The sequence below is a fragment of the Diadema antillarum genome, unplaced genomic scaffold, assembly GCF_040938485.1.
Source record: "Diadema antillarum isolate AM-2024a unplaced genomic scaffold, OU_Dant_1.0 seq00000475_RagTag, whole genome shotgun sequence".
Classification (NCBI taxonomy): domain Eukaryota; kingdom Metazoa; phylum Echinodermata; class Echinoidea; order Diadematoida; family Diadematidae; genus Diadema; species Diadema antillarum.
The window spans coordinates 483,541-506,218 of record NW_027271442.1 but is presented as its reverse complement, the minus strand read 5'-3'; the positions used below and the strand labels follow the sequence as shown (position 1 = coordinate 506,218).

Here is a 22,678-nt window from a genome sequence, read left to right as displayed (position 1 = left end):
ACATGGGCCTAAAATGTCAGTGTTACTAACAAATATTACCTTAAGAGGTCGAAAAAAAAATAACACCGATACCAGCAATATGAAAAAAAAAGGATAGTTTGGTACATTTCAGCTTTTTGTTCATTTATTTTCCCTTTGTTTTCGTTCAGAAGCATTGAGAAAATATGTAAAACAAGTTGGAAATGAAACATATTTACGAAACCAAGCTAATCGTATGAAATCTACATTTGCAATAAAGTAATCGAAACTTCCTGTCTTACATAATATGTAAATCTGTGATGTTGAAATAAGTAGGATCAGAATGACAGAAAAAATAATGAATCGTTCAATGAAAACACATGAAGGCAACCTTAAAAAGTATCTCATTATAAAAGAAAGAAAAAATAAACAAGAACGGTTACAATTCCTGTTTCGATTTAAGAAGCGAAGATTGAAGACCAAAGTTCAGCTTTTCTCAGTAGACGCAGCAGAGTAAAAAAAAAAAAAAAGAAGAAGATGGAATGTATTACAAGGCCTTTAATTTTTACAAGAGAGTGGTCGCTCTTTCCTCTTGATTATCACTATCGCACAGGTCAACAACGACAGGAAGAGTACGATGACAAGCAGGACGTACATGGTCGACGACCGCTGAAGAACTCCTCGACGAAGACCAGTTATCGGATCTGTAAAGGCAGGAACAGATATTAAGGGAGTGCCGAAACATTTCAACAACAACAACAACAACAACAACAACAACAACAACAACAACAACAACAACAACAACAACAACACAATGCTACGGTGAAATTTCACTCTGAGTCCTGACTGTAACACCAGAGAATTCTGTCCACTAACATACCAGGGGTAGTATCGTCTTTAGGAAATAAATGGATGAAGTTTCGTTAAACATTTAAGTTTCCACGATGATTAACATGCAATCTGCTTGTTATTTAGGGGGGAAAAAAAGGATAATCGCCTTTAAAAGCGTTAGCACTCTTCAATTTGATAAATTATATGTTGATTTCTATGAGTTTAAATTTGAAAACAGAAACTCAACCGAAAGCAGGTTAATTAAGAAACTATGCTCCTGTGGATTATAAGAACAGTCTGATTGTCATTCCTCTTATCATTGATGTCCACACTGCACCAGGTATTCCAGGGCGAGTATCGGACTGATTAGCAAAAATAATGTCTTTATGAATAGGATGTGGGCAGTTGTTATGTCCATCTTGTTTGCCAGATATGAACCCTACTGAACTTGCTTGGAAAGCCGTAGGCCGAGACATCAGCAACAGAGATGCTATTCGTTAAAATTGCAGGAAATGGCCGACATTGCTTGTTATTTTTCTATTTTTAGATGGAAGGATGGGATGCTACGAAGTCGGCTTTTCCCATGTAAATGCCAGGGGTGGAGATTTGTCTCCGTTGTGTCGCCGTTGTGTTTGGTATTTTCGTACGTGATGGCTTTACTGTTAAATGAGTAATACGAAATAGAAAGATTTTTGTTTGCTCTGAATTTTAAAACTTGATAGCTTGTCTACTAAAACTGTAAACAGTATCATAAAGTAGCGTAAAAACCGACCTTCTCCTCTAAAATGCATATTCAAAAGAGCAAATCCTTACTGGGGTTAACATATCATCACAAAATTTCTGACTCAATATTTTCCATTACTTAATTGTTTTAAGAGAAACAAACTTACATTGGACCTGTAACGTTCTTGACAGTTCACTGCTAAGAACGCTGCACTGAAGCACTCTCCCATGATCAGCCACGGTTGGATTCAAGGTTAACTCGCTCCTAAAGGTGTATGTAGCTACATTGGCAGTTCCTTTATAAAAGCAATAGAGATCATTCAGAATGATAATAAACTGGTCATTATTTTGATACTTCAAAGTTGCTGTAACTTGATGACCCCCGTAGTTCACCGCATCCTGTAGACACAGATCGCAATCTCATTGGCCAAGATGTTCACTGGAAAAAAAAAAAAACTTTAAGAATTGTCATCTAACAGAATCACACCAGTTTTTCAATTATACAGGAATATAATCATTGATACTGGATATTGATTTTGTCGTATTTTTGAAGCAGGTTTTCTTGTATAATGTAACTTAAAAAAAGACAGAATACATACATTGAAAAAAAAATCCAAAGTGACCGAAGACGCAATGACAATAAAAACAGATAAAAGTAAACAATGGTTCATGAACATTACTTTCCTAATGAAATAGTGGGGTTTTTTTTTTGTACAGTCGGAAGGATTATTCTCCTCCACATCCCCACCCAGTAACTTTCCTTTTATTTCTACATCCTTGCGCTTTGTAGCTCCATCAACATATCAGCACCATGAGTAAGTTTTTACGTATAGGTATATGATCGCGTTATAACAGTTTCTCTATTTTACTCAATGTTGCACTTGCTTCACATGAGTCTGGTTCAATGATAGGCATATAGTCCGGGAGCCAGCGGGGGTCAGCCTAGCTGAAAAGGTTACCAATTTTTATGTGTATAGCAATTTAGTACATATGCCCCTGGGTATGGAAATGCACGTCTGGCTGGTCATCGGTGGTGGGTGTGGCCAGGAGGGCCACAAAAAGGACCCCTCAAAATTAGGCTAGCCTAGCTGGAAAAGTAACCCCATGAAAACCACTGGAACTTGTTCGTTACACCTACAGGATAAATGAATGACCATTGCCAGACGTTTTAAGTGGTGGGGGGTAGCCGCCAGACGCTCTTAAAGGCCCAACTCCAGCTAGGCTAGCCTAGCTGAAAAAGTAACCTCATGAAAACCACTGGAACTTGTTCGTTACACTTACAGGATAAATGAATGACCATTGCCAGACGTTTTAAGTGGTGGGGGGTAGCCGCCAGACGCCCTTAAAGACCCAAATTTTTCCAGCTAGGCTAGCCTAGCTGAAAAAGTAACCTCATGAAACCCACTGGAATTTGTTCGTTACACTTACAGGATAAATGAATGACTATTGCCAGACGTTTTAAGTGGTGGGGGGTAGCCGCCAGACGCTCTTAAAGACCCAAATTTTTCCAGCTAGGCTAGCCTAGCTGAAAAAGTAACCTAATGTAACCCACTGGAACTTGTTCGTTACACTTACAGGATAAATGAATGACCATTGCCAGACGTTTTAAGCGGTGGGGGGTAGCCGCCAGACGCCCTTAAAGACCCAAATTTTTCCAGCTAGGCTAGCCTAGCTGAAAAAGTAACCTAATGTAACCCACTGGAACTTGTTCGTTACACTTACAGGATAAATGAATGACCATTGCCAGACGTTTTAAGCGGTGGGGGGTAGCCGCCAGACGCCCTTAAAGACCAAACTTTTTTCCAGCTAGGCTTGCCTAGCTGAACAAGTAACCTTGTGAAACCCACTGGAACTTGTTCTTAACACTTACATGATATATGCATGACCGTTGCCAGACGTTTTAAATGGTGGGGGGGGGGGGGGGGGGGGGGTAGCCGCCAGACGCCCTCAAAGACCCAATTTTACCAGCTAGACTAGCCTATGTATAGCTGGAAAAATAACCTCCTGAAACCCACTGGAACTTGTTCTTGTGATACACTCAAAGGATAATTGAATGATTGTTGCCAGACAATAGCCGCCAGACGCCCCAAAGACCAAACTCTTACCAGCTAGGCTAGCCTAGCTGAAAATTAGGAAAGTAACCCCATGAAACCCACTGGAACTTGTTCTTACACTTACAGAATAAATGCATGACAGTTGCCAGACGCTTTAAGTGGTGGGGCGTAGCCCCCAGACGCTCTCAAAGACCCAATTTTACCAGCTATAAGGTCATATATTTCAGAAATGATAGCAGTGTAATTCCATAACAATACCGCTTGCTTGCGAGTTCACCTGTCTATAATCTATGCATGCCTTATTCTTTTGTTCTGCTTCCTTGAGCCCCAACTCATGCATTCTTATGGTGACTCTCCCATGTCATCATCCTTTTTCATTGCAATTTGTTGTATTTTTTGAAAATATTCTTATTCTTCATCCCAATTATCACAAATTCTGAAACTCTGTCCTCAGTATAACTAATTCATAGTTGTACAAATGTAAAAATCTGAGAATCACCCGGAGGTCTCCTTTAATGGGGGAGTTTCTTGAGCGCACAGGGAAACATGCTTTGAAATATCAATAGGGCAAGTGTTGAGACGAATTACTGTAGAAATATGAGAATATACAGTGCTGTGGTTTTGGTAGAAGAAATAGGTATCTGTATGTGTCCTCAGTAATAACCAAAAACCTTATTTGGAAAAAATAATATACATCAAAAAAGAATTGCCCCAATCAAACATGTCGGGATTTTTCTCAAACATCAGTGTTCTCATTTTCTTTGCAGTGTAAAACAAAAATAAAAAACAAACAAAAAACAAAAAACAGGGCCGGATACAGTATCCGGATGGAAATTGGTGGGATGGGCGTAAACCCGCGGGTATTATAACATACTGACGTGAAAAAAAAAAAAAAAAAAACAAGACCAAAAACTACTTTCTTTCTGTGCCCTGGGGAGAAATATTAATCAATTGCATTTTGGAAATGTTGAAAATCACAACTTTTGATGAAATTGTCAGTATCTCTTCTTATATGAAGGCTTTTTTTATAATTAAGTTTCTTTCCTCTATGACCATGATAAAACAAACCCCTGATGATTAAAACAAAAGACAATTAAAACTTGGCAAATGAACTCTTTGGACATTAGCAAAAGGGAATACATTAACAGTTTTTGCAAACACTTTATATAATTGTCTAATACTCCATCAAGCTCATAAAAAATACAATTCTACTGCAACAAGAAATCCATTCAGTAAGACTCGTCCTCGGTGTACATAGCTTAAAATGCCAACTTTTTGAAAATAATTCCCCAGCTCTTAAATTTACTTTAAAAAGGGGAAGTAAAGCTCAACACCTTTGGCCTGTGACTTTTTAGGTACCGTATCACCTTACGGTTGAGGAGATGGGTAAAGAAAAATTATTAACGAAATAAAACTTACAGGAACATGCTTCACATGACCTCACCGTTTTCTTCTCTTAAGAAAGAAACGAAATCTGAAAATTGTTTAAGAGTGTTTTTGAACATAGTACATTGCAAAAGCAGAAAATATCAGTGTTTTTAAGAAACATAACTCACAACAACAAGGAATTCCTGTCGTATCTAGTATTGCACGTTTTGGGTTTGGAGGGTTTTGGATGCTAATATTTCAAGACAAGTTTATGCTCCGGCACTTCAATGAACTTAAATGTAAAGTAATGATCAACCTCTCTTGCCAATAAGCTCAACATTTGCTGTTCTTCAGTAAAGCATATGACAGAAACATATGAGAAACATGTCTAAAATTCATATGAATAAGCTCACAGCAACAACAAAAATATTATGTTATCTATAAACTAATACTGCATGTACTTAGTTTCGAGGGATTAAGATGCAAAATGTTATGATAAAAGCCCCTACGTGGCTACCAGCAATTAAACATCCTTCAACTTCTTTAGCAAATGAGCTCATGTCTATCATCTTCTTGTTGAGAAGACGAAGATGAGTATTGATAAAATAACCAAACTATCAACTTTCCTTAACATGTTTTACATGAAATCATTATTGCCTTCTCGTAACGAAATTGAAAAAACCAGAACATCTGAAATTGTTCAAAATCGCTTCTTGATAACGATGAAAGCAAAGGAAACTTAGTGTTTGTAACCACTATGACACGTGTCTACAGATCTGTCATGCTCATAAGAAACGTAACTTACAGGAATATAATTTTATACAGTAAGTACTTGGTTTGGAGGACATTTAGATGCCAACTTTTCAAGAATAATACACCAGCACTGACATTAACTGATGAAAAAAAAAAAAAAAAGGAATGCTCAGCTTCTTTATCCAATTAGCTCACAGGTAATTCCTTGTAGTTGAAAAAAACGAGTACACATAAAAATATAGACTTCCCGTAACATGTATCACAGGTCATGATCTCCACATTTGCTCCTCTTAACTTAAAAGAAATAAATATATATTTAAATTTGTTTTATAATGACCTTTAAACAATATGAAGAAAAAAATTCTGTGTCTGCAAAGGCTTGACACGTGTCTAATGCTGGGTCACGCTCATATTAAACGTAGCTCACAGGAACAAGGAAATCACGTGTGTATAAAATAATACTGCAGAGAGGGTGCAAAGTTGAACCCTTTATTGAGGGTGCGAAAATGTTCCCTTGGGTACATCTTTCCACCCACACTACGTGGTGCTAGATTGCACCTCTTCTTGAGGGTGCATCTTTCCACCCACACTAAGTGGTGCTAAGTTGCACCTTTTCTTGAGGGTGCGATCTTGCACCCTTTACCTTTCGGCGCACCTTTGCACCCCGTGTAGCCTTTACATCTTGGTGCAACTTTACATCCTTTCGTGAGGGTGCAAGGAAACACCCAAAGTTCCAAGATTGTGCCTTGTTTTGAGGGTGCAGTCTTGGAACTTTGGGTGCTACTTTGTACCCGCAAGAAAGGGTGAAAGTTACACCCTCGGGAGCAACTTTGCCCCCTTGAAAAAGGCGCAACCTCGTACCTTTAGGTGCAACTTTACGCCCGAAGGATGCAAGAATGTACCCTCTCTTGAGGGTGCATTCTTGTACCTTATTGGTATGATGTTGCACCTATGTGGTGCTTATTTGCTCCATGACTGCTGTAAAATTGCTCCTTTAAAGGAGCAAGTCAGTGTCAATGCCTGCTCCTTTATAGGGACAATATTGCCCATCATCTCAAGGTGCAACTTAGCATCACATAATCGGGTACGATTTAGTTCCTTAACTACTCTAAACCTTGAATAGTGCGAACTGATGTAAGCCTATTTGCTCAGTATATAACTTATGTTGTTGTTGCACTCTGCAAAGTAAATAGGATTAGAGTAACTTGGATCTTGTGAATCATGAAATGTGTGTGCGTGTGGAATTTGTGAGTTGTGAAAATGTTAATGTAAAAGTTAACTTAGTTGTGTTCGAGTATTATACTGAAACCAAAAATTTTCCCAATTACCTTTTCAATAAGGTGAGCACTATATCTATCAAACAGATAACCTTCTCGGCAAGAGTATACATCTGCATGAAGGAAGAGGTGAAAATATGATATGCAGTTGTCTGGATACGTTTTATTCAAAACGTTCTTGAATGCGTACTTATTCACATAATATATAAGAATAACATATGCTTCTTACCAGTACTCAAAGCCTCTAAAACACGAGCATGCTTCTTACACTTCTAAAGTATACATCATATCTTAAAAACAAAATGTAAGAGGATTTAAGAAGCTGTTTGTATGCATTTAAACGAATCCATATTTCTATCTAAAATCTAAAACGTGTCTTGTAAAATGGGAATTCGTTTTATAATGACGATGCCAATTGTCTTAAAGTCCTTATCACGACATGTCTTGGAGTTCACGTTTATTGAAAACATGAGATTCTTGGCACGTAGATTACAACTATGGTTTAAAGAGTTAACTGAGATACGCATACCGTATACGGGCATTTCGATGAAAACATTTAAATACAAGTTACTGTACTGAAAGGTTAGTTTACACGCGATTATTGAAATTTCTCACAAATCATAATATTTTATCAGATTCTCAGTTTGGTTTCAGAAAACATTATAATACAACCCATGCTTTACTCACTTTTATAGACAAGGTAGCTCATGCTATAGATAATTTTGAGCATACAATTGGAGTTTTTCTTGATTTCTCTAAAGCTTTTGATACGATAGATCACGAAATTTTATTTTCTAAACTGTATCATTATGGAATTCGCGGGCCACCTCTCGAATGGTTTAAGAGTTACTTAACTGATAGAAAGCACTTTGTTAACATTAACGGCTATGATTCGCAGTTAAAACTTATCTCATGTGGAGTCCCACAGGGCTCCCTCTTGGGCCCACTTTTATTTATTTTATACATAAATGACCTTCAAAAATCATCGCCAATTTTATCATTTATTTGTTTTGCTGATGACACAAGTTTGTTTTGTTCTCATCGAGACCCCAATACATTAATTGATATGATGAATATTGAGCTTAGGTCTGTGCAATCCTGGATTTACGCCAACAAATTATCCCTGAATATAGAAAAAACTTATTATATGGTATTCAGTAATTCTTTGAATGTTGTCCCACATGAGATCAAAATAAATGATATATGTTTAACGCAGGTCAATAACGCAAAATTTTTAGGGCTTTGGATTGACCGAGAATTATCCTGGAAAACTCATATTAATTTAGTAAGTAAAATTTTGTCCAGAAATATTGGAATTTTAAACAAGCTTAAACATTTGTTCCCTGTTTATATTTTGCAGAGTATATATTCTTCTTTAATATCTCCACACTTTAATTATGGAATTTTGGCGTGGGGGAACGCAATCAATTTACTATTAGATTCCCTTCTTCGCATTCAAAAGCGAGCAATAAGAATTATAAACCACGCCGGATATTTTACTCATACCAACTGTTTTTTTCATCTAAACAGAATTCTGAAAATTCCAGACCTATTTTATTATAATCTTGGAATTTTCATGTATAAACTAACAACTAATAAATTACCATCCGTTTTTATTCACATGTTCAAAAGAAATCGCTCTATTCATTGCTACCCCACTCGTCAGAGTGACGCCTATCACCTTCCCCGTACTCGCACTATTTTTGCAAAGAAAACAATTATGTTTACTGGACCCAGATACTGGAATGACCTCCCTCAAGATATTACTTCTTCCTTATCCTTATTCACCTTCAAACGCAAACTAAAACGGCTATTACTTAGTGGATACACACTACCCGGCTCTTAGCAACATTCTTTTTTTTAATACCCCCAGTCTTTTGTCTTTGTCTGCAGCTCCAAGTTATTTGACGATACCGTTATAGCACTTTGTGTGTGTGTGTGTGTGTGTGTGTGTGTGTGTGTGTGTGTGTGTGTGTGTGTGAACACGGCGAAATATGTACAGTCTCGTTTAAGCGATACTAAAGTATTCATGTGGTTCGATAGTTCGTTTTTAATACTGATTTTGCACTGGTACAATTTAAGTTGGTCGAGATAAACATGTCCGTTCTCCGTATAATTTCACGCCTATAAATTCGGGAACCTACAGTTTTTACAAGCGTCATTGCTTTTATGTAGGCCCCATCATATTTCTGACATTTATTTGTGATATCCTCAGATGAAAATGACCATTTATATTTGTGTGTAATGTTAGTTTGTCTTTTTTTCTTCAAACATAAGATATGGTTGTATATGTTTTGTACTTTTGTTTTATTGTCAATCATTTTGTGATCCCATCACTGAGAAATGGAAATATGAAATAAACTTGAAACTTGAAATAATATGAAAATCAAACTTGATACCAGCCCTTATCGGCACCCAATACAGACTATGGAGGACTGCAGTTACAATTGTGTTCAGATATTGTTTTGGGTGATACACGCATGCCGACTGATTTGGGATCAATTCGAGTCCCTCGAGCTGAGATTCCGGAACTGCAATGAGCAAACCATCATTATGCATAACAAAGTGACTGAGAATAATGCATGCACCAGTTTCTGTTTCGTTGTTCTATACACAGAAAGTTGTTTCGTTTTCCAATCCTGTGCAGGCACACAGAGATTTACAGAATTCAATCATCTTTGGCTATAACGCCATGGTCGCGTGCAAAATGAATGCAGCTTATCTAACTTAACCTGTAGTTACTGAATAGGGGACTACTGTATATTCAATTTATACACTGTTAATCGGATGATAGAACCTGTCAAAGAGTAAATTGCGGATATCATATACCATTGTCAAATTCACTTTCTGTTCTATACATAGTATCAATGGAATGTTATGAACCACTTCAGCATTACCAATCATCATAATTATTTCCCTGAAACGGCTGCATTTGTATGAGCGGGAAGAGTTTGGCATCATACATAGTAAGAGTCGTGACTACAAAACTAAATAGGGCCTGCATGTATTATACAAGGTTTTAGGACACTTTGAATCATGCCCCCCCAAAAAAAAAAAAAAAACAAAACAAAAACAAAACAAAAACAAAAACAAAAACACCAACAACTTAGTGAAATGTTGTACAATGTATGCCCTACTTCCATTAACCTATGATCTTTGATCTTTGAATACATGGCCCGCATTTTTTCAATAGGCATTTGGATGCAACGTAGGTATTATATAAAAGAAAAAATGTTTCAGAAAAATACATTTAACCACTTAAGAAATAATTATGAAACAAATAGCAAAATATTGACACGTTTACTTCTTCCGTAATGACATGACAGAAAACTTTCCTCACCGAATCGTTCTGCCGTAATTCATGAGCAAGTCATGGATATATACTTAGTTCGATTAAAAGTATACATTGAGTCATTGCAAAAGCATTTAATGAATAGTATGCTTCAGAACTACATCATTGTCATTTATTCTATAACACTAATAATATAGAGCTATTGGTCCGCCATATTGCCTAACAGGTCGTTGTCCTCCTACCACATTTGTTTAGCAAATAAGGCACAGAATTTAATTTTGCACTTGTTGACAAAGACTCTAATCTTCTTTACCGCTATTCTCAGATATGTATGCTGGTGCTGTATGAATTAGAAACGGAAGCTTACAAATATTCACCATCTAACAAGGCAAAAGCGAAGTGATGTCTCGTCCACGTATCGACTTTGTGATTACAGAGATTTCCAAATGGCATAGGCCTAGTTCATTGACTTTTTGACTGTTGTCGTAGTCGGACTTCACCAATATTAACACTTGACAGCAATCATTAGATGATCTGAGGAGTGAATTTGGTGGTCATATAGCTCAAAGGTGTGGAAAGTTATTGAAAGAACACCAGAATACTATGTCGACAGTGTTTATCAGGTGAGATACAAACATAGAACAAGTTCCAGTGGGTTTCAGGAGGTTACTTTTCCAGTCAGGGCTATAGTCCAGCTGGTAAAATTGGGTCTTTGAGGGCATCTGGCGGCTACCCTCCCCCCCCCCCCCACTTCTTAAAACGTCTGGCAACGGCCATGCATATATCCTGTAAGTGTAAATAACAAGTTCCACCAGTGGGTTTCATTAGGTTATATTTTCAGCTAGGCTAGCCTAGCTGGAAAAAGTTGGGTCTTTAAGGGCGTCTGGCGGCTACCCCCACCACTTAAAATGTCTGGCAATGGTCATTCATTTATCCTGTAAGTGTAACGAACAAGTTCCAGTGGGTTTCATTAGGTTACTTTTTCAGCTAGGCTAGCCTAGCTGGAAAAAGTTGGGTCTTTGAGGGCGTCTGGCGGCTACCCCCCACCACTTAAAACGTCTGGCAATGGTCATTCATTTATCCTGTAAGTGTAACGAACAAGTTCCAGTTGGTTTCATGAGGTTACTTTTTCAGCTAGGCTAGCCTAGCTGGAAAAATTTGAGTCTTTAAGGGCGTCTGGCGGCTACCCCCCACCACTTAAAACGTCTGGCAATGGTCATTCATTTATCCTGTAAGTGTAACGAACAAGTTCCAGTGGTTTTCATGAGGTTACTTTTTCAGCTAGGCTAGCCTAGCTGGAGTTGGGCCTTTAAGAGCGTCTGGCGGCTACCCCCCACCACTTAAAACGTCTGGCAATGGTCATTCATTTATCCTGTAAGTGTAACGAACAAGTTCCAGTTGTTTTCATGGGGTTACTTTTCCAGCTAGGCTAGCCTAATTTTGAGGGGTCCTTTTTTTGGCCCTCCTGGCCACACCCACCACCGATGACCAGCCAGACGTGCATTTCCATACTTAGGGGCATATGTACTAAATTGCTGTATACATAAAAATTGGTAACCTTTTCAGCTAGGCTGACCCCCGCTGGCTCCCGGACTAATATGCGTGATATACCATACAAGTAAAACAACAACAACAACACAAACCATCAAGTAAACAAAGAAACAAAGAAACAAAGAAAAACATGCTAAGCTTTAAACCCATTACCTAATTATTTACTTACAACACTCCTTCGCAATTACTCTTTCAAATTTCTACAAATACATTCTACAGATACAAGGAGGGATATTCTTATCTCGTCATATCTTGACCCTTCCGCTGACACACATATTGTAAAAGAATCGAAATTCAAATGTGAATGTGGACTGAGAAAAAGCAGCAATGCTGGCAGAACGCATCATTGAATTTTTGAAGAATATCTGATAATACAGTGGAAAATTGACCTATAATTGACCTATAATTGACCTATAATTATAATTGGCCAGTCCTATTCTATGCAGGACTTTAATTGCATACTATATGAGATGTATAACGTATTATAAAAGCATGTAAAACATGAACACCACCAGCAAAATCATTTACTATGAGAACTGACATGTATACTACATAATTATTCCCACAAATATAAATGACTCCGTACGCGTTTTGTTAACTGAACTTGTGAAGTTTTGATTTTGTAATATCCGTATTAATCATTCTCGGCAACTTGTTATGTGTTATTTACTGTACAAATGTTATGTTATGTATGAAGTGTACTTTTTGTTCAAACACCGTAAGGTCGAATCACAAAATATGTGTATGTGAATTGTGCGGAAAGCAATGTCATGAGATATGCTACATGTCAAGCTGTTCGCTTCACTTAAACCCGAAATTTTATATTTTGTCCTCCTCGTATCTCAAAACTAATTGCCATTTAACCACATTCTTGAAGATGATGATTTTCACCGAAAATTATTCCCTTTTTTTCTTCACTACTCTAGCAGTGATTTGAATCAGGTATTGACTCCCACGTTTTAAAAGTGTATGGCATGAATAGTGATGATAATGTTCCAAACTAATAATCTAGAAAGTCCATGCAATTATTAATTCAAAGACACTTTCAATCACAAATTTCTAAAATGTCAAAACGAGGCTGTGTCCTCCCTATTTCATTTGAATGCTCAGATGACAAATGCGAAGCACATATGTTTAGCCGACTATCTGAATAGCCTTTGCCATAAATTTTCTAATTATGCTTTCACTGAGACTTGGTTCAACTCGAATGTGTCCTCCCTTTACAATATACCAGATTATTGTTTGTTACACAGATCACGTGAAGGAAGAAGAGGAGGAGGGGTTTGTCTCTTTTGGGAATCTAAATGCGTGTTTAAGGAAAGAAGAAAAGGAAAAATTTGGTGTTTTGCAACGAACATACAGATACTTTATTTATTAAAATTGATATGAAGCACTTAAAGAAAGATATGATTGGTGTGGTATACAGAGCCCGAAATTCGAACCCTGGTGATTTTAATGGTATGCTAGAAAAGTCTTTGAAAGCTATTGCCATGGAAAACATATTATGTTACATTGTTGGGGATTTCAACTTCGACATACTTAAATACTCTGTGAGTTCATGTACAAGTGAATTCATTAGCGTAATGTACTCGCAAGGTTTGTACCCACTTATCACTAAACCTACAGGTTAGCAGCGAGATCATACACTTGTGTTGACAACATATTTACCAACGTTGTTGATAAACCAACGACTCCAGGGGTTCTTTTTCTGATGTTTCTGACCACTTACCAATGTTTCAATTCACACAATTTGACAAACAGCACCAACATCAGTACAGGATTGAAAGTCATGATCAAAAACCACTGTATGAAAGTTTTTCATATGAAAGAGCTCTCTCGGGAATAATGCTCACTCAATTAGTCATTTATTGAAAATGAGAGGGATGTTAACTCCTCGTAAGATTATTTTTCTTGAGACATTCACCAAAATTTGTGATAACCATGTTACTCATGCAGAGTGCATCACTCAAGAAGACCAAAATATAATATAAGAAAGTCGTGGGTAACAAAAGAAATGTCAAAGTCAATTAATAGAAGACAAAGGTTATATTACAAACATATTCATGTTCCTTCACGTAAGAATGAAGTTGTGTATAAACGATATAGGAACAAATTCAATATGATTCTAAACGACTTTATTTTGCAAGTTTGATTGAAAGAAGTAAATCGAACCTTTGTTAGATATGGAAAATTGTAAATGAGATTTTGGGGAGAAGTAGCAAATCTGAATTGCCACCTTTTATTGAAATTTGTGGTCAAAAAATTGCAAATCATAGAGAAATACCGAATGTTTTTACCCAGTATTTTGCAAATGTAGGAATCTCAATCTTAAAAAAAAACATTCAAAGTTGTCCGAGGCGTTTTACAGATTACTTTAGCTCGAAAATATCAGTTTCCATTTTCTTCTGTCCTACCAATGAGTCGGAAATATTTGAAATATAATTGTGAAAGACATGATTTGTAATTTTTTATGTGGTTATGATGGTCTTAATTCGAAATTTGTAAAACAAATTATTCATTATATTGCTCGTCCCCTGCACTCTTATTTCTTCCGAGTCAAAATTTCAACTCTGAATCCGAGATAAAAAAAAATCACTCCGATCCGTGTAAATTTAACAGCAACCGTGTACTTCTGACTCAAATCCGAGTATCATTTTGGATATCGGACTTTTTACACCTGCGCAGAGTCACATCAGAAATACCCAGCGTGGTGTACATGACATACGCGCGCTACAATTGGACAAAACATGTCATGTGTCCTATGTGACGTATTACCCCCGCGAAAAAAAGGAGCGTCATTTCTCGACGATCCACCGCGGCCGCGGGATGTCTTGCAAAGTTTTGTCTTCAAGATGGACAATTTTGTGTGCACTTTTCTAGAGGAATGCGGAATGGAGGTTCATCGGTGAGTACCCACCTCATTCACAACACTCATATAAATGATTGCCTGAAACATGGTCTAAATATATAGCATATAGCCCAGGGCTACGTTCAAAAGGTACGAGCTGCCGTGCGGCCGCCTATGACTACGTCATTACCAGTCAATGTGTCCGTATCGAAAGTTCACTTTGCCCCAAATAAAACTGACAGTTTAGACCATGTTTCAGGCAATTCTTTATATGAGTGTTGTGAATGAGGTGGGTGCTCACTAATGAAAACTCCTATGTATTCCTCCATTCCGCATTCCTCTAGAAAAGTGCACACCAAATCCGAGTCATTACTACACCAAAATGGGTTACTTACAATGCGGGAAACGACACCGTATCAGAGTGAAATTGTGATCTTTTGATTCGGAAATCCGTGTCATTTTGCACCTAACTGACCCCATTTCCGAGTCAAATTTGACACTTTCTGAGTTAATTTGACGCCACAAAAATGACTGTACGATTATTGCTTTGTTGTTGTTTTTATACGGAAATAAATTGTTTTTCAAATTAAATCCTACTCATTATGATTATGCTATCAAGTAAAGGGCTATACTCAAAAGTGTCTGACAAGGTCTGCATTGAAAAGTTGCAAAATGAACAAGAATGGTCCTTATAAATGAGAATGGTCGTGAAGAATGAATAGAGAACATGTTCTTTTGTGTAATGTCTTTTGTTCTCAGCTGGCATGGTCAGCCATAGAGGCAAATTGAAATAGACATCTTAACTTCACATTCAAGTTTTCAGTGGTGTCATGCCACGCAATTGTGATAGTTCATCAAGTTTTAATGGTTGTACATCATGCAACGTGTAAGCAACGTTCAAAAATCCCGCGCCAAAGGGCAAATTCAAGCTGAAATGTTTCAAAAAGATGACAACGCAAGACCACATATAGCGAGCCTTGCGCGACTTTCTCGAGAGAGAAAGGGCATCACTATGAAGAATGGACTGGCCTGCATGCAGCCCTGACCTCAACCCCATAGAACATCTTTGGGATCAACTTGACCTAGCTGTGGGGAAGAGGGTCACAAATGCAAGACATTGGCAGGACTCTGTCAGGTATACTATTTGACGAGTGGAACGTCATTCTTCATCAGCGAATCACGAAGTTAATCAACAGCATTAGGGCATGGTGCCTAGCAGTGGTGCAAGCACTTGGGTCGTCCACCAGATACTGACCCCCGATCATGTTCATTGACAATATAAAAACACAAAGTAAGCATAAAGTAAAGACAAAAATAACAACATAAAGATAAAGCTCCAATAAAACCAAGACCATGCAATTTCACTTATTCATGTCTTTGTTGTGGTTAATGTGGCAGGGTTCTGAGATAAAATGTTTTGAGTCATGATCGTTTGAGTTTGTGAGTGTGTGTGTGCGTGTGCGTGTGTGTGTGTTCGTTTATCTGTTTGGTTGAACGTATACATGTTTCACTAAATAAAAATGTTAATGTTACACCAAAGAAACAATGGGGAACTCACTCATAACGAGGAAACTCCATTAAGAACGTAAAAAATTGGGCCATTTTGCAGCTTTTCAATTCTGACTTTACCTGATATTTGTATTAAAGCACTGCACCTGTATGTATACGATAATCATAACAAGTGTGGTATCATGTTAAAAAGAATTAAACAGTCTTTGTGTGTTACTAAGCACAAATGAATCATTTCTAAGAAAAATGAGAAATGACTTATCAAACTCAGATTTCCGAACCTTTTTAAAGGGTATATATATATATATATATATATATATATATATATTGAAACAAGAGAGGGAAAATTGACCAGAAACAAATAATAATAAATAGTGAGAACTTTGAGCAAAGAAAATGGGTTTTCATCCCGATGAAAAACCGTTTTCTTTGCTCAAAGTTCTATATATATATGTATATATATATATATATATATATATATATGTATATATATATGAATATATATATATATATATATATATATATATATATATATATATATACTAGGTGTTTCAAAAAAATTTCCTACACGCGTAAGTTTTGATCATTAATAGCTCAGAAACTATTCATCCGATAAAACTGTCATTCATATAAATGATAGCTGAATAGTGTACAATTTGGTTGGAGGTGATTTGAATGTGAAAGCATAAATCAGTTTCATTAAATCTAAGATTGATTTTGAAGTAAGGTTTCAGATTTTGGTCAAATTTTAACCCTCTGTACAAAAATTGAACCTTGCACAGGAACCAATGATGTGTATGTGAGTGTGTGCTGACAATGACCCTGAACAATGGACATGCCTGAACCACCTGTTGACTAGGCGTCAGTCTCGTGCTCCCAGGCACATGAATGCTTAATCAATAATTCATGTGGATTGCCCTTTGCACTGTTAGTCTGGATTCATGCACGGTAAAGGGTAAACTGCATGCACATGGAAAAAGGAAGCACACGTTTCCATGTGCTTGCAAACACCACATTCCATTCCAGCTGACAATCATTTTCAATTTTTGCTTCACATATCACTAAATTTGGGATATAAATAAGCATAAATGATCTAAAGTTCCTCATTTTAATACAACTGCCTACTAATTAAATAGTCTGACAAATTTTTCGCTTTTTGATAAAAAGAAATCATTTTTGGTAAAGACTTCAGCAGCATTTATCATTGCGGCGATATGTTTCACGGTAGATTTATCTAAGGCTCCATTTACACAAGTGTATACTCTAATTGATTTTCTTTGCTTCCTGTCACCATGTTTACGATAGAACAGAAGGTATTCATTGTAATTTCGTTTTTCAATAGTAGGGAGAGCACTGTCGCCACTCAACGACAGTATCGGCAGGCGTTTGACTTTACACAGATATGCCTACTGCCAGAGGCTGAATAAAGACTAGTTGTGATAGTGGAATTTCTCATGAATAAATAATGAAGCATTCAAACCCTAACCATTGTTTAGGACCATTGTCAGGGTGTTAACCACACACTCACATACACACCCATTGACTCCTGTGCAAAGTGAAATTTTGTACAGAGGGTTGAAAATAGAGCAAAATCTGAAACCTAACTGTGAAATTAATCATGGATTTCATGAAACTGATTTACGTTTTCATATTCAAACCACCTTCAACCAAATTGTACACTATTCAGCTATTACTCATATCAATGACAGTGTTATTTGATATATAGTTTATGAATTATTAAGGATCAAAAGTGGGAAATGTTTTTTGAAACACCTAGTATATATATATATATATATATATATATATATATATATGTATATATATATATATATATATATATATATATATATATATATATATTATATGTATATATATATATTAGGTTCTGAAAGGTGCGTTCGCGCCGAACGCACCCCCTCCCCCCTCCGTGACGTCCCTGCCTTAGATAAAGAATAGAATGGAGCGTTATTCTGTCTGCTTACGAGTCTTACTTCCGTAGATTAATGGATTAAACTTACTGTCTCCCTCACACCTCACTCCAGCGTCTTCACCATGTACACAGTTATGGCATCCCCAGTACGCACGCCGACATTGCAACAGAGATTGTTCGGTTCCATCACATCTGATTGGGTCAAGCCAGATTGGTCCAGATCCCTCCCCGACATAGGCTTCAGTATAACGAGCTGAGGCCGATGGGTAGCCGAGCTCTCTACACACCACGTGCGCTTCGTTGATACTCCAACAATCGTCACAAACCGTGCCCCACTGTCCGTTACACGATATCTCCACTCGGCCCTCCCTTCCGCTTGATCCACCAGCTAGCCTTACTGTATTTTATAAGAAAAATATCTTATTACATAATATCGTATTATATTATAAACGAAAATCCACACATACGCAATTCAATGTGATGTATTATTGTACTGTACTATCCCTTAGTTTTGAATTCAGTTACAGTTTTGAATTCAGTTACACATGTCTGCATTGGAAAACAGTCGATACAAAGGCAAGTGTGTGATCAGGTATGTGGATTACAATTATTCTATGTTAATATTATTTTACATTTAATGAATGATTGCTGTCGAAATCTTCGGAAAAGTATATGAGCTAAGTTTCTGTTAATATTTGCTATTGTTAGTATTTGTAATAATAATAACAATAATTATAGTAGTAAATATTACTAATAATAATATTTTTCAATTATTTCTTTTAACAAGAAAAGAGGACGAAAAGCTTTAATGTTGACGCTGATGCAAGATCAAATATTTCTGTTTCATTTTGCCCTTCATGTTAAGTGTGCGTTTTGGAACGTTGTCAGGATATAAATCCGCGTGTACTCACCCGCATAGCCGGGGCAAGTTCTTGAGTAAGTGTTACAGTCGCAATGATTTTAGTGTGGCCGCTGTACTCTCGAACTTGGTCTGCTTTTGTCAGTCAGTGTTGCTGGCCATCCATTCCAGAAGACATCATCGTCTCATAGATTTTTGAATGACGATTTCCTACGGAATGTTGATAAAGGGGAAAAGTTGAGATCTGTCCCCAACAATAATTTACTGAGAAAAAGCAACAATGGTTAGTAGCGCCATGTTATTATCCTAAACTTATGTAGAAAAGTCAACTGTCATTTCCGTCGTTCAGGAATTCAGCCCTGTCCGTAAAAAAGAAGTACTTTTCAGGAAACATGTTTCAACACTCTTCTCCGAAATACTTCTCATCATTACAAATGATGCACTCTTTCTTCTGCCAAGCCTGCCGTAATAATGTGGTACAAAAATTGATACATCAAACATTTTCTATGGCTGGAATTAACAGAATAATAAACCGGAAAATACGATCAAGAGGACAGTTCTTTTATAAACTTTCATTGCTAAAACAATCAATATTTGTCAGTTTTATATTCAGTGTCATATTTGCACATGGACGGCATCACAGTGTATAATTGAGCAAAGACAATTATAATGCGGTCCTCCTAAACCCAGTCGTAGAGAGGACGTTATATCACGAGGCACTTTGCTCTTTTAGCAAGTTCTATCTCGGAGTTTGTGGAGTGGAAAAAAAATACTCATAAACCCCCAACTACACGGCTGCTGCAACGCAGGTAAGATCAACTAGTATTCCAACCCTAGAACTCTCTATAGAAGAAGAAAATTCTAACCTTAAAGGGTATTAAAACCCATATTTCTGTGATTACTGATTATTGCAGGTGAAAGTTCACTTCCGCTTTCAAACTCCAATGCTTTTACCTTTGCCGTAAGTGCGACTTGAATCTTTGATCTATGCTCATTTCGACAATGTGAACATTCCGTTTACTTACAGTAGATTACATATATGTTATACAAAAAAGCATATTATTTGTAAGATTTGACTATATTATTTTGTATTATTTCAAATTCTGCAACGGCCACTCTTTGCAACCTCAAGATTTCGAGTCTTGGCTGGTACAACAATGTTAATTCTAACCTTTATAAGAAATGGGCAGAAACTGAATGCCTCACAACACCAATGACGGCTATTTTATTCAACATTTGTTTAGTCTTACAAGTTAATGTACCACATTCTAAACTTCTTTACATTCAAGGCGATCTCATCATAGGCTTGGTTGCATTTATCTGTTTCTTTGAATATTTTTGCCGTCAGTTTAAGCACACACCCGAACCGAGTATTAGAGTGTCCGCTGAGAGTCTGTAAAGTTTCCTCCTTTTCAATCTTCTCGAGTGTCATATGTGGGAGCTGAATCTTACACTCAATTAGACCTAATATGTGTCAAATCTTCGCCTCCAGCTCATGTGTATGGGTAGAAGAAGTATTTCTCCTTTTCTAGAAATCATGTTAAGTGAAAGACAAACACTATTTGTGGAATAAATGAACGCATATCAATCGAGGGTATCGCACTAGGTGAAAGGTGACTTCCGTCTGGGTTAGCAGATTCAATTCTGAGGCTTTCCCTATATCCGCTTTGAATTTTCATATTGTAATTTACTTTAAATTTAAAAAAAGGTCTATTTCTGCATCTGCCAAAATGCCTCTAAAATTCAGTTGAATAAAAAAAGGCAGAAAAAACAAATTATTTGACATTTGTTTCTCTCTTGTGTAGATTGCAACACGTGCCTCCGTCATCCTTGCGCATTGAATGATGGACTTCATCATCATTCAGCAGTTGAGATATATACATATGGGTGTGTGTGTGTGTGTGTGTGTTACTTTATCATGCTATAACAAGGAGCACATCAATCCAACTCTTACATCACGTCTACTTAATTCTGATGTTACATTGCACCCAGATGTAAATACACAGAAGCAAGGAGCAGATATTTTCATCAAAACTGAGGCCTAAAAGTCTTAATTGTCAAGCTCGTTCGAAAAGTTTGCTTTCAGGAATTGCGCCATCAAGTTTGTCCAGAGGGCATCTTATCGTTCTAAAAATGACATATTTCAAAAACCATTGCCTCAAAAGTCACCATTCTATCTAGCGCATTCGGGTTGAACTTCATTTTCCACAAAGATTTCTGTGGTGGTTGTGAAGCCGTCTGTGATGACGCCGTCTGTGATTTGGACGCCATCCAAAAACCATGTAGGTACAGCCGAGTCTGAGACATTATTTCCTGTGCAAACTGCGGTGACTTCACGGCTATCCCGGAGATGCGAGGGTACCTCGAGGTTCAAAGTCATTCCAGCTGCAAATGAAATACAGGAAGATTGACTGATAGATCCCAATAGAATCAAACTTGACAAAATCGAGAGAAATGACTTCTACGCCTGAATAATACGTCCGTTATTCACAGTCTGAAATATTACACAGGGTAACAACATGATTGTATCATGTACGGATATAAGGATACATGGAATAGAATAGAATTAACAACGCAATTGACGTAATAATGTAATATACATCAAAATGTTCCAACTAAATGAAACAGTGTGTTATTGAGTTTGAGAAGTTTCATGCCCGCTCTTGAATTTTCACTCAGCGTTATGATTATCAAGTTGCAGCATATATTCCCACCCTGTTAATTCAGACTTTGTAATTGTCCACAGAAACACGTATCAAAACGAAAAGTGCACAATAATGAAGGTGAAGAGATTATCCAAGTCTTAAATGATTTTTCTCTTACCAACGAGGTGAATGTTTATGAAAAGAAGACCGACTTGCACCAACACTCGTCTGCCAATCATTGTGAGTAGATTCCTGTATGGTATGAAAGCCTTGTTGGAAAACAACAACAACAACAACCAGAAAATCAATCAATTAATCAATATATCAGTTAGTCAATGGTAAGACGAATTAACAGGAGAGAGAGACAATAAAAGACCTACCAAATACAAAATCGTTATGTTCGATTTACAAGGCTTTACGAGGCGTCGATAATATTATTTTGCTACATATTGATATCAGTATTTCAAACAGGAACGAAAGTATAAATTGATGTATTTATTTCCGTACACCTACTCTCAAGTATCTGTCTGATGAATGGCAATTTCTTAGTTTAAAAGTTATAAGGTTTCCTAATATCCAGACATAAACCTCTCCCCCTCGAGCGTTTACCACGAAAATCGTATCAAATCTACTTCGGTGGTCCCTACAGTCAAAATATCTGTCTTCTATATGAGTCAGGGGAAGGTTTGTGCATATAAAAGAAACATCTTACATTACAAAATTTACAAGATTCATCCGCGTAACGTGATGAGTCATTCGGTTTCCTGCTTCACAAGCTGACACGATTTTTCTTTGAATGGGATCTTGGCCTTACATTTTACTTCAGATGGATTCTCATTTCATGATCTCTTCATCTTAGACTTTAGTGAAGGCTGTCAGCGACTTACATATCGACAACATACTTCATATCAAAATATATTTCACTTTCAATTTATCGATGAATATGTTACTTTAGGCCAAACGTAATTCGAAATATGTAACGCTGATCAATGTTTCCATAGATTATTTATGTACAAATATAAAAATTAAAGTAAAGCAAATTGATCTTTGCTTCATACAAATACAATTTCTTTGCATTTG

General features: G+C 36.9%; 1 long non-coding RNA gene across 1 annotated transcript; it reads right to left on the bottom strand.

Annotated features, from left to right (window-relative positions):
- Window positions 1-310: 310 nt before the first annotated feature.
- On the bottom strand, window positions 311-21,481 carry LOC139733420 (uncharacterized). The gene is made up of 4 exons (XR_011711088.1): window positions 19,006-21,481; window positions 18,183-18,491; window positions 1,680-1,808; window positions 311-662 (listed from the first exon to the last, which is right to left on the bottom strand). It is a non-coding gene; the product is annotated as an uncharacterized lncRNA (long non-coding RNA).
- Between the last annotated feature and the right edge of the window lie 1,197 nt (window positions 21,482-22,678).